Source organism: Ascaphus truei, chromosome 1 (genome assembly GCF_040206685.1).
Source record: "Ascaphus truei isolate aAscTru1 chromosome 1, aAscTru1.hap1, whole genome shotgun sequence".
Taxonomy (NCBI): domain Eukaryota; kingdom Metazoa; phylum Chordata; class Amphibia; order Anura; family Ascaphidae; genus Ascaphus; species Ascaphus truei.
Window position 1 is genome coordinate 74372237 of NC_134483.1, and position 12811 is coordinate 74385047.

Here is a 12811-nt window from a genome sequence, read left to right on the forward strand (position 1 = left end):
ATTGGAGAGACAGGGGTTCATGCCAACCAACCCTGGGTTTAGAGATGTCAGTACCCCAAGACGTTCCAGGGAGACTGAGGAGGACCCGATGCAAGTAAATACACTGCGGGGACCCATGTCAACCGGGGAAAGGAATAGACGCCGAACAGAAGATCTCTGTTTATATTGCGGAAATGATGGGCACTATCTCGCTGATTTCCCAAACAAGTCCAGGCGGTCTTCTTTCCAGAGCCCTAGGAGAAATCAGCTGCACGCTATTTCAAAGACTGTTTTCTCTGCTTCTCAAGGGAAAGATAACCCTCCTTCGCTACACCCTCACCTCCTGGTTCCTATTATAATCGAGGAAGGAACACATCGTTTTTCAACCACAGTAATGGTTGACTCAGGGGCGGCAGGGAATTTTATGGACATAGAATTCGCCAAGAACAATTCGGTATCATTTGTAGCCAAGGAATCGCCAGAAAGGATGGAAGTCGTTGACGGTTCTCCCTTGAGCTCTGGACCTTTTACCCATGAAACCAGTAACTTAACACTAATCATGGAGCCCAATCACCAGGAGAAGATTTCTTTTGGTCTCATTCCATCACCTTTGTTTCCAGCGATTCTGGGAATTCCATGGCTCATGATCCATAACACACTAACTGACTGAAGACAAAGACCCTCACGTTTCCCTCGGAGCACTGTCAGCTAGCCTGTCTACCTAAAACTCCTATACCAGAGTGTGTAGGAATACATAAGATTTCCTCATCTCAAGAAAATCTTCTGCCGACTCCTTACTCTGAGTTTTTAGATGTGTGTGTGACAAGAAGAACGCAGATACGCTTCCCCCACGTCGCTCTTATGACTGTCCCATTGAATTATTACCGGGTGCTGCCATTCCGTTTGGAATAATCTATTCCCTCTCAGAACCGGAATTGGAGGTCCTCAATGACTACCTACAGGAGAACCTATCAAAGGGTTTTATCCGACCCTCTACTTCTCCAGCAGGTGCTGCGCTCTTCTTCGTAGGAAAGAAAGACGGTTCTCTACGCCCCTGCATTGACTATCGGGAACTAAATAAGATTACGGTGAAGAACAGGTACCTGAACTGTTGGAAAGAATTCGGTCAGCCAAAATCTTTACCAAATTAGATCTCAGAGGAGCGTATAATTTGGTCCACATTCGACCCGGTGACGAATGGAAAACAGCCTTCCGAACCCGTTATGGGCACTATGAATATCTGGTGATGCCTTTTGGACTCTGTAATGCCCCTGCTACCTTCCAGCATTTAATTAATGATGTCCTCCGAGAGTTATTGGACCAATTCGTAGTGGCATACCTGGATGACATCCTTGTCTTCTCAGATAACATCATGGATCATCAGAGACATGTCCGAATTGTCCTTGAGCGTCTCCGTAAGTACAAATTGTACATCAAGTTAGAAAAATGCGAATTTGAAAAGACCAACATGCAATTTCTCGGTTACATCATCTCTCCCGAGGGTTTGAGTATGGACCCAGGCAAGATTCAAGCCGTGGTGGAATGGCCAATCCCTCGAAATGAAAAGGACATTCAGAGATTTGTGGGTTTTGCCAATTTCTATAGACGTTTTATTAAAGATTTCTCTGGCATTATTGCTCCAATCACCCAACTCACACGGAAAGAATTCCCCTTCAAATGGTCTCCTAAAGCGGATGCGGCATTCGAACAATTGAAGTCATTAATGCACGACTCCCGACCCGCTGGTCACCCAGGTGTCCTCAAGACACAGGAACTGTTGTCTCGCTCTTTTTGGTGGCCTAAATTAGAACAAGATGTTAAAGACTATGTCCTCTCCTGTGAGACTTGTGCTAGGACCAAGACCCCTCGAGCATCATCTGTGGGTTTACTGCAGCCTCTTCCGGTTCCAACTCGTCCTTGGGGGTCAATATCAATGGATTTTATTGTTGACCTGCCACAATCAAATGGACATAATACCATCCTGGTAGTGGTGGATTGACTTACAAAGATGGCTCACTTCATTGCAGCACAGAATCTTCCTTCTGCAGACCAGACAGCCAAGTTGATTGTGAAAGAGGTGTTTCGGCTTCACAGGGCTCCTGATGAGATCATATCCGATAGAGAGGTACAATTTACTTCAAAATTTTGGAGGACCTTCTGTTCCTCTCTAGGAATTCGTTTAAATTTATCATCTGGCTATCATCCACAATCCAATGGCCAGACAGAAAGGACCAATCAGACTTTGGAACAATACTTACAATGTTTTGTTTGTCATCTCCAGGATGACTGGATTGATTTCCTACCATTAGCTGAGTTTTCATACAACAACGCACATCATTCATCAACTCAGAAGAGCCCCTTTTTCTCAAATTATGGATTTCATCCAACCTTTATTCCTCGTTTTCCATCTTCGGGCCCCATTCCGGCAGTTACAGAGAAACTGGAGACTCTGTGAGACATCCAGGAGACCCTCAAAGAGACACTTCGTGAGACTCAAGTAAAGTACAAAAGAGCAGCAGACCAACACCGCAGACCCTCCCCAGAATTTCAAGTCGGGGATAAAGTCTGGCTTTCTACAAAAAAATCTACGTCTAAAGGTTCCAACCATTAAATTGGGCCAAAAATACATCGGGCCATTTCGCATCTCAGCACTAATAAATCCAGTGTCCTTCAGATTAGAGCTTCCTGAGACCATCAAAATAAACCCTGTATTTCACTCTTCTCTGCTGAAACCTTTCCGTGAGAACACGTTTCCTGGACGGAGACTTCCTCCCACTGAACCTGTCCTCGTGGATAACGAAGAGGAATTCATTGTGGAAAGAATTTTGGATTCCAGGTTACACCGAGGGAAACTACAGTACCTGGTTCACTGGGGGGGCTATGGCCCAGAGCAGAGGTCTTGGGAACCCAAAGATTTTGTACATGCTCCGCGACTAGTCAAAGCTTTCCACCGACGATATCCAGACAAGCCTAGCAAGGATCTTCCGAAGAACGCTCTTGGGAGGGGGGAGTAATGTCATATTCTCTAGCCTGCTGTACCCATGCTTGGCCACCGGGACTGCTGCCACTCTCAATGTCTTGTTCTAGCCTGCAGTACCTAAACTTGTCCACCGGGATTGCTACTGCTAAACTAAGGAACATTTCAGAACCTGATACCTGACACCTCTGCTCCACCTCTCAGCCTGCCTATATAAACCTCCCTTTCCTGTTCCTCCTTGCCTGTTTATACTGGTTCCTTAGCTCCTGCAAGGTTCCTGTGTTTACTGCTGTGCTAGCTATTGCTATCATCCTGTTCCAGTTTCCACGTTGCCGACCTCTGCTTGTTTCCTGACTTCGCTACCTGCCGCCTGCCTCGGACCCCTGCTTGTTTCCTGACTTCGCTACCTGCTGCCTGCCTCTGATCTCTGCTTGTGACCCCTACTTCGCTCCCTGCTGTTCCTGCCACTGGGATCCACTTCAGCCGAAGTCCAATCCTTGACACACGGACAGCTTGTGGTTACATTTGGCGCGCTAGACAGCCACGCCAGTCGGAGCTGGGACAAGAAGAGGACACGGCTGCATCCTGGACCAGGGTGATCTCTGATACAAGAGACATTGCATATGGAGGTACACTCCACACGGGATCCACCCAACGTAGAGGCGGAGGATTCATGGATACATCCCTGGATCCGTGGATCCACCAAGGAGACATCAGCTAGCCCGATTGTAGGACCACCCAGCAGGTACCTCAACTCTACATGTGCACCAACCATAAACTTTAGTGGGCTGCGCTGTACCACATTTTGGGGAGGGACTGTATATTCGTTGACATAAGGGTGGTTAGGTGCCCAAGGGCCCCTCAGTACTTTGGGGACTGTGTTTCCAGGTGGGGGGGAAAGAGTACCTGTGGTCACGGCCGTGCGTGGCCTGGTTGTGGGGATATATATATATATATATATATATATATATATATATATATATATATATATATATATATATATATATATATATATATATATATATATATATCATAAGAACCAGCCCAAAGACCAGTAAAGAGACAGCAACCAGCAAGGAGTAATCCAAAATAATCTGTATTAAAGTAAACAGATACACGAAATGTAACTCATGGTAACTCATGCAGTAAACTGTTATACTTTTTAGTGTGCGTTTCATTGCCTGGGGTCTTGTAGCAGGGTTATCCCACACTGTAGGATCCTGTACAAGTGGAGGCGATATCCTGAGATGATCCAGATACACCCCAAGCTCCCAGTAGCTGAGGCTCAGGCCTTCTGAGAGCCGCAGGTAAAAGCAGCGCACACATTAGCCGCTAGATCTCCCAGGGGGTGGCGGAAATAGCTCCAATTCATGTGCTTTTGTCCACCCTAGTTGATACTTATTTTGCCCTGGTAGCGTAGAGCGCCACCCTGAGTTTTTTTGGGTCTGTATTGTCGGTGTATACACTGACTGAGTATAACCGGGACAAACTTGCCCAGGACATACTTGAAAACGAGAAGTAAATCTCAATGTATTACTTCCTTGTAAAACATTTTTATAAATATAAAAAATATAAATAAACCGAACTATATTATACACTGACATGGAACATAACCACACTGTATTTGTGCAATGCCGGGTCACCCCTGCGGCGTGCAGTGCTTTGGGCGGTACTAGCCAGTCCTGGCGGCATAATTGGTACTCCACCACCAAATCAAAATGCCCGACAGCCACAATCCTGACTACTCCCCTGGATATATCTATTATATATCACCATGATGAGATGACGCTAGCACTTACATGTCACTCAGTTTACAGTAAGTTAGCCGGCCCACAGGGGAGACACACAGAGACTCACACACTGAGTGCAGAATGTTTATTAACTGCAGAACACACACAATGTGTAACACACGCACACAGTGTCTCACATACTGACTGCAGCATTTTTATTACCCTTCTTAGCGAAGGGAATCACACAGAGAGACGTCTCCTGTCTTCCTTCAAGTTAAAAATGCTGTTAAATCTATCATTGCATTTTAAATACGTTTTTGGACCAGGAAATGTAGGGTTTGGACCAGGAAATCTTAAAAAAGGAAAGTGGAAACACTGCATATAGGCTTTTTATCAGGGGGGTGGGCTGTGTGTGTGAAGGATTGATGTCTTAATTCACATTGATGAACATTGGCGTTTGGTTTATATATATATATTTTTAGTAAACTCTAACGAGCCTGGTGCTAGTCTCTCTTCTCCGTGCATTATTGTTATATTAAACTTCAGTAAAGCCAGGTCAGTGAGAACAGTGTGGGAAGGCTGCCCTACAAACAAAGGTTATCAATTAGTGCTACAGTACAGGTATTAAAACTGCTATGATTTGCTGAACTACAGTATACTGTGCTTGCAAAGCCTTTGGGTAAGGGGAAACTGCTGCGTCTAAAAATACACCTACTGTACATGTACAGTATGTATGTAGATGTATGATTTATCATTGCGAGCTGGGGTTAACATGGGCACGGTGTCCCTTTGATTGAATGCATTGGGAGCTGTGACCATTTAAATACATCCTGCCTAGTACACTATTACTATACTATTAAACTGTGTTCTCCTTCAACTGGGTATTTTCCAAACCCTGATTCCTCTTCCCTATTTACATTGAGCACTGCACCACAGCTAGAAAGTTTTGCTAAGATTTTAACAATAACATTTGACCTTGTTTATGGTAGTGAAGGTCAATTTTCAATCTAATTATTTCAAAAAGAATATTTGCCAAACAATGGAGACTCTCCTGCTTCGAGGCAGCCGTACGTTTCTTCTTCCGGGGTCTTTACCTTACCTTTTCCGTCAAGTTCCCTATACGGGAAACAATTGGTTGCCCCGGTGGGGGTGATCTCTTTTTATGCACCTTCAGAAGGCTATAAAATGTTGCAATTTTGGGCATTTTGCCTAGCATGTACTCTTTCTCTTAAAATGGGATGACGTTGGCACTCAGGCCTTCATTTAAGATTGGAGACAGTTCTCTGGTATACATGATTTTAGAGTCTTCTGCCAAGATCTTATTTTCTATAGTATACTCCTCACTTTCATAACCACCATGTTTCCCCCTTTATCTGACGTTTATATTACTATACTTTTTTACTCTCTCAAATCCAGGAGTGCTTTATGTTCTTGTATACTCAGATTGTCCACTCCTTTTCTTTTCAGGTGATTTTTTTTTTAGATCTTTAGTTACGAGGTCCCCAAAGACTTCCACATTAGTGTAAATGTCTTGATGTGGAGTGAATTTGGATCTAGGCGTTAGTTTAGTAAAGGGTACCCTCCTGGGTTCCTTTCTGAGTCTGCCAAGAGGGACGTTACTTAGATCTTGTTGTCTAGGGACGTTAACCCTGTGTTTTTGGCAAAATTATGTTCCCTTCTCTTATAGAATTGATCTAATAGTAATTTTCTTCCAAATTTTTAAAAATATCTCTAATAAAAATTGCATGACTAGTTTACGCTAAGGCAGGGGTGCGCAAACTTTCCCCGCTGCGCCCCCCTGCCTGCTCTGTCCTCCTGCTCGCGCCCCCCTCCTTACCTTGTCTTCGGAGTCAAATGATGCCGTCTGGTCACGTGACACCACGTTGCCACGTGACATCATGTGACCTGCAGTGTCATTTGATGCCGAAGACCAGGTAAGAGACATTGCAGAGGCCGCATGAATCCCCCGGCATTTAATTGAAATGCCCTGGGGAAGAGCGCGGGGCCTCTGTAATTGTCACGCCCTCCCTGGGGGGCGCACCCTCCCTATTTGCACACGCCTGCGCAAATGCATGCACTAGTTTAAACTGTCTGAATACAAGCATCGAGGCATAACCATACAATCTTTGATCCTGCTGCTTGGACTGTACATTAATACATTTTACTTCTTGGATGCGTATCACTCATTGTAAAACAGATACAAAAGAAAACCCATTACAATAAAGTTGCATCGAGGACAAGTCTGTACCTGCGTAGAGAAACAAATTCAACAGCTGCTCATTAAAATCACTGTTTCCTAGTCCATAAGCTATATGTCACCAGCTGTTTCCCTTTAAACATTAAAAATAAAAGTAATGCGTTTTGTTACAAAACAACCACATTAAGTAAATGTTAGAGGCTGCAGTGACAAACATACGGCTTATCAAGTGACAAGTTGTATGTCCAACATAGGCTCTTGCTCCCATAACTCTGCTTTTTCATTACTAATCCACCATAAACCATGCCTTCAAATACAGCCGTTATTTTCTATCTGACAGGTGGTGAACCCCCAGAAAGGATGACCTTAAATGCACAAGGTTGGGGTTTAGCACCTACTACTTCAGTCACTGGCACAGCAGGGTATTGGGCAATACACTTAAATGTCATTGTGCATAAGATCATTTCATAATCCCCCCCAACTGACTTTACTTACTATCCCCATTTGAAATGGGTTTAGGAGGCAGCATTTTCTTCCCTCGATACTAATTAGTTCATACCATTTTTATGAAGGTGCCAGCAGACTAGTGCATATAGGTTCATATTTACTAAGCAGTGCTATACCATACGACCCCTTACCGTGCTGGAAGACACCTTAAGATCCATTCAATTGAATGGTTTGTAATATGTCTTCCAGCGTCAGAAGGTGTTTTATTGCATAGCACTGTAATTATGGGTTCCAATGAGGTAGGCAGCAAGGACCCCCCACTGTGTATCCCTTATCCTGCTTCTTCTCCCTCTATAACATAAAAACAATACATTCTAGATTCACTAAAGTATGTGCATGTTATTTAAAATCTTCCTTTACATTCATATAGATGGACTTTAGTTGATTAACCCTGTTGGTAGCAAATAGTGTATTATCAATTGCTCAGTTTACCAAAGGGTATCTATATTCGTGGTTTGTAATTTAACTTTGTTTACTGTGGGTCCCTCTGGGAGTAATGGTGCAGTCCCATTTGGCAACATAAACATCAGCTGCGATAGGTTAAAAAGCACTTGGTCTTGTGACACATCCTCTGCCAATTGAAATGGTTGCTCCACATTTGAAAATATGTTAACTCTATTGTTAATTTGGACCTGTTTGTCTAACTCAGGGGTGGCGAGCTCCAGTCCTCGATGGCTACCAACAGGTCAGGTCAGGTCTTCAGGATATTCCTGCTTCAACACAGGTGGCTCAATCAGTGGCTCAGTCGAAGACTGCTCTGCCTGTGCTGAAGCAGGGATATCCAGAACACCTGACCTGTTAGTAGCCCTTGAGGACTGGAGTTGGCTACCCCGGGTCTAACTGCAGTCACAAATACCAAGGTATACCATACAGTGCAATAGATTTTGTTTTTGTTAGGTGTAGCTGACTAAGTATAGCAGCTTTATTCCCTCAAAGTGGAATCGGTCAAGGCTGAGCTGCAAATCAGTTTTTCTAAAAGCACGATGGCAGGCACATAAATGATGTTAACGTCAATACTTCTTCAAAATAGAGAACTAGATAATGTCACATTAAAGTACAGCATGTGATCAGGTTAATAAAGGGAAAGTAAAGACAACAGAACAAAAGAAAACATTTGTTGTTTGTGTCATAGAATAATGTTTTTTCTAAAGCCCTTTCTCATTTCATCATTGTCTGTCAATTGTCTTAAGTTCTTGCTAAATTGCTGTAATAAAACAAGCCCAGAAAACTCGGCCAAATAAAGAACTCTTCTTTATGTCTCTCTGCTATACCCACTGACTTAAGCTTAACATGGCAAAAACCGAGCTCCTCATACTTCCTCACAAACCTGGCCCTACTACCTCCTTTCACATTACTTTTGGAAGTATTTTCATTCACCCAGTAGCCCAAGCACGCTGCCTAGTGGTCACACTCTGCTCCTCTCTCACATTCTCCCCTCACATTCAGAACGTGTCTAAAACCTGTCGCTTTTTCCTCTGCAATATTACAAAGATACGCCCTTTCCTCTGTTACTCGACTGCTAAAACTTTGACTCAGGCCCTCATTCTCTCCCGTCTCGATACTGTAACCTCCTGCTTTCCGGCCTTCCTACCTTCTACTCTTTCCAAAATCTGTATCAGCGTCTCCTCTGCTGAAAAACTGTCCTGGCTTCTGATCAAATCCCACATCTCGCACTCAATTCTCCTCCTCACTTTTAAAGCTTCACACTCTTCTGCCCCTCCTTACTTCTCAGCCCTAATTTCTCACTATGCACCATTCCGACTCTTACGTTCATCTCAAGGATGTCTTCTTTCTACCCCCTTTGTATCAAAAGCCCTCTCCCGCCTTAGACCTTTCTCACTGACTGCCCTGCACCTCTGAAATGCCCTTCCCCTCAATACCCGACTAACACCCTCTCTATCCACCTTTAAGACCCACCTTAAGACACACTTGCTTAAAAAAGCATATGAGTAGCACTGTGGCTAATACTATATGCATGCTCCATAAAGCTTGGCCCCCTGTAGACACACTTACCAGAATGCCCTCCCACTTTCTCTATACATTCAACCTAACTACCAATTAGATTGTAAGCTCCTCGGAGCAGGGACTCCTCCTCCTAAATGTTTTATGTCTGAAACACTTATTCCCATGACCTGTTATTAATATAATTTTTTATTTATGATTGTCTCATATTATTACTGTGAAGTGCTATGTACATTAATGGCACTATATAAATAAAGACATACAATACAATTAATAAACAAGTTAAAAATCCTTGAAGTGCTCCACTTAGCCCAACCTGAAAAAGTTAAATTTACAACAACTCTGTTGTCTGTCCTTCAACCAGTTTTCAATCCAAGTGCAAATATTTTTACCAAGTACAACTTGCTTTATTTTATACACTAACCTCTTGTGTGGAACCGCATCAAAAGCCTTTGCAAAATCTAAGTAGACCACATCAACTGCATTACCCTGGTATAAATTCCTACTTACCTACTTGTAGCCAGGTTCCCCCTGCCTGTCAACCCCCCTCACCTTGCTGGCGATCGCGGGGGCCGCCGAGCCCAATGGCGGTCCCGTCGGCCGATCGCAAGGTGGGAGCCGTGGGGATCCTGCTTCGGGGGGGTTGCCGGGGATGCGCGCGGCCGCTTGCCAGGGCCGCGATCGTGTTGCGAGGGCTCCCGGCGCTCCCGAAGCCGGGCGGCGCCATTTCATATAAGTTCGCGCATGCGCAATGAACATCTTGGTGCGGTGGCCAGCAGGTAAGCTCGCGCATGCGCAAGAGAAGAGCGCGGTTGACAGCCAACCAGCAGAGGGCTCTAGATGGGACTACATATCCCATGAGCCTAATGAGCGCCCCACATGACCCCAGGGAGCAAATAGGGCTACAGCATCTCCCTGCAGAGGAGATTAGATACATTTCGTGGGGTTTGGATCACGTTAGTCGGCGGCAGGAGTAGCTAGGGGAAGGAGGTAGGGTGCAGGAGTCAGTGACTCCCTGCACTAGGCCAGCAGCCCCCTAGGCCCCAGATAGCCCTGAGTCACCAGTAGCTTTGAGTGTTTCAGGGACAGGCCCCAGGTTAGGGACCCTGCCCCTTATTATTCAGAGTCAGTTAGGGACACAGCGGACGCTGCGCGTCCATCCAGAGGTCTGGGCTCAGACCTTCGCTGTCGCTGCAGCAGCCATCCGGGTGGGATCGCCCCGGACGGAAGTTCCTGTGGTCAGCGGTCATCGGATCCTTTGTGAAGCTCCTTGGCAGGCCCTGGCACTGGAGTGCTCGGCAGGTAACCATCACCAAGTGCACCAACTATACTCTATTAAACTTACACGGGACTAGTGGCTGCGCAGTCACACATATCTATCTCACATGAAGGGACATATTGTGTGGGGATACTGGACCCGGGGTGGGATCACCCGTTGAAAGGGTTAGCGTCCTGCGAGACGCAGTAGTTAGTGTCTCCTCTAGAGAGGGACACCTGTTGATATATATATATGAATAAGTACGGTTGCTACAGTAAAGTTATTGGTTGTTTTACATGCTGGTGTGTGATATATATATTGTCCTGCGATGAACCCTCCCCCCTCCGGTGGGAGCCATCGCAGGTGGAGGCGCTGCACCGAGTACAAGGTTACTCCTATTATTTATACGTGCCCCAGGCTCCCCGTGGCAGAGGTTTAGGCCTCCTGTGAGCCTAACAGGTAAAGCACCACATTAACATTAAGTTCCCCACACACACATGCTATATGCTATTGGGTGGGGGAATTCCCGTTACATACTCATAGAAACTAATAAGATTAGAAAAAACAAGTGATAGATAGCACTCAAAAAATAAGATAATCTCATGCAGGTTGCAGGGTGCAAATAAAGGAACAAAAAGAAGGACCCAATTACTCCTAAATAATTACAAAACAGTAATAATAGTTCCAGCACTCACTGACTAGTAGAATGAATCTCAAGAGTAGGTAATTGCCAAATCAAAAAAAGATATTTAATGTCAACACAAGTCAAATCCACTGAGCGATGTGACCAACACAAAAGCGTCTAAAATACATACTGCAAAAAACATAGTATGCAAAAAACAGAATATCACACAATGGGAGGTGGGGGTGGGGTGGAGGGAGAAACAAGGGGGGGGGGAGCAACAAATGGGGATAAGCAGGAAGGCAACGTTTTGGGGACAAACCCCTTCCTCAGGCCCGTTCCCTCAGGACCCCAAAAGGGGACACAGAGGTACTTCCCTTCCCCAAAGCCCCAACACAATGAAACAGCAACCCTAGCAGATTAAGCAAACAAAGCACCTCTAAGTAATCAATCTAAGAGTATGACAAAGAAAAAGTAGAGAGAATATAACTAGTGTGAAATCAGACCACAGGGTATGACATTCTTTGTCATACTCTTAGATTGATTACTTAGAGGTGCTTTGTGTGCTTAATCTGCTAGGGTTGCTACTGAGATTCATTCTACTAGTCAGTGAGTGCTGGAACTATTATTACTGTTTTGAAACTAATAAGGTTAGTTTGGCACGACTTGTACTTGATAAATCCATGCTGACTATTACTAATATTTTTGTTTTGTATTAGGTATTCCTGAATATTATCCCATACTAAATCTTCAAGTAGCTTCCCCGCTATTGATGTCAGACTTATAGGTCTGTAATTCACCAGTTGTTATCTAGCTCCCTTTTTAAATATCGTCACCATGTCTGCTTTATGCCGATCTTGTGGTAGATATCCTGGGGTCCAGGAATATTCCCCCCACCCCCTTCCCCTGTATTAATCTCCACTTGTCTCACTCTTACCCCCACTCTTCCTCACTCAGTCCCCCCTCACCACCTCTCTTACACCCCCTCTCTCCTCTCACTCTCCCCATACTCCATCAATTACCCCACTCTCGCTCAATCCCCCACCTCACACTCATTCCCTCCCCCCCCCGGCAAACACACATGCGCAATGCCCCCCCCACAAAATACATACCAAAAAACCCCACCACCCCAAATACAAAAAAACCTTCCCCCCCCAAATACATACAAAAACCCTTCCCACTCCCAAATACATACAACACCTCCACCCCCCCCAAATACATTTAAAAAACACCCCCAAATACATACAACCCTGCCACCCCCCAAATATAAACCAAAAAAAAAAAATACATACAAAAAAAGCCACCCGCCAAAAACATACAAACCCCCCCTCCAGCCCCCAAATACATTAAAAACACCCTTCAGATACATACAAAAAAAACAGCTTCCTGTGTGTGCCGACATCAGAGGCTCAGCGCGGGACAATGACAGTGAGGGAGGCCTGCAGCTAGGGAGACCTGGGGCCCGGTGGCAACGAGAAGTCCAGTCGCCAGGCAAAGCAGGTCAGAGGTCAGGCCCAACTTCCACCGACAGTCGGGCCCACCACAGCCACCAGTAACGGCTCTACACCTCTGTCGGCGG

General features: G+C 45.1%; 1 protein-coding gene across 1 annotated transcript in view; it reads right to left on the reverse strand.

Annotated features, from left to right (window-relative positions):
• PDE4D (phosphodiesterase 4D) overlaps positions 1-12811 on the reverse strand; it is a 1562913-nt gene that overhangs the window by 1090032 nt on the left and 460070 nt on the right. The gene's annotated exons all lie outside the window — the stretch shown is intronic.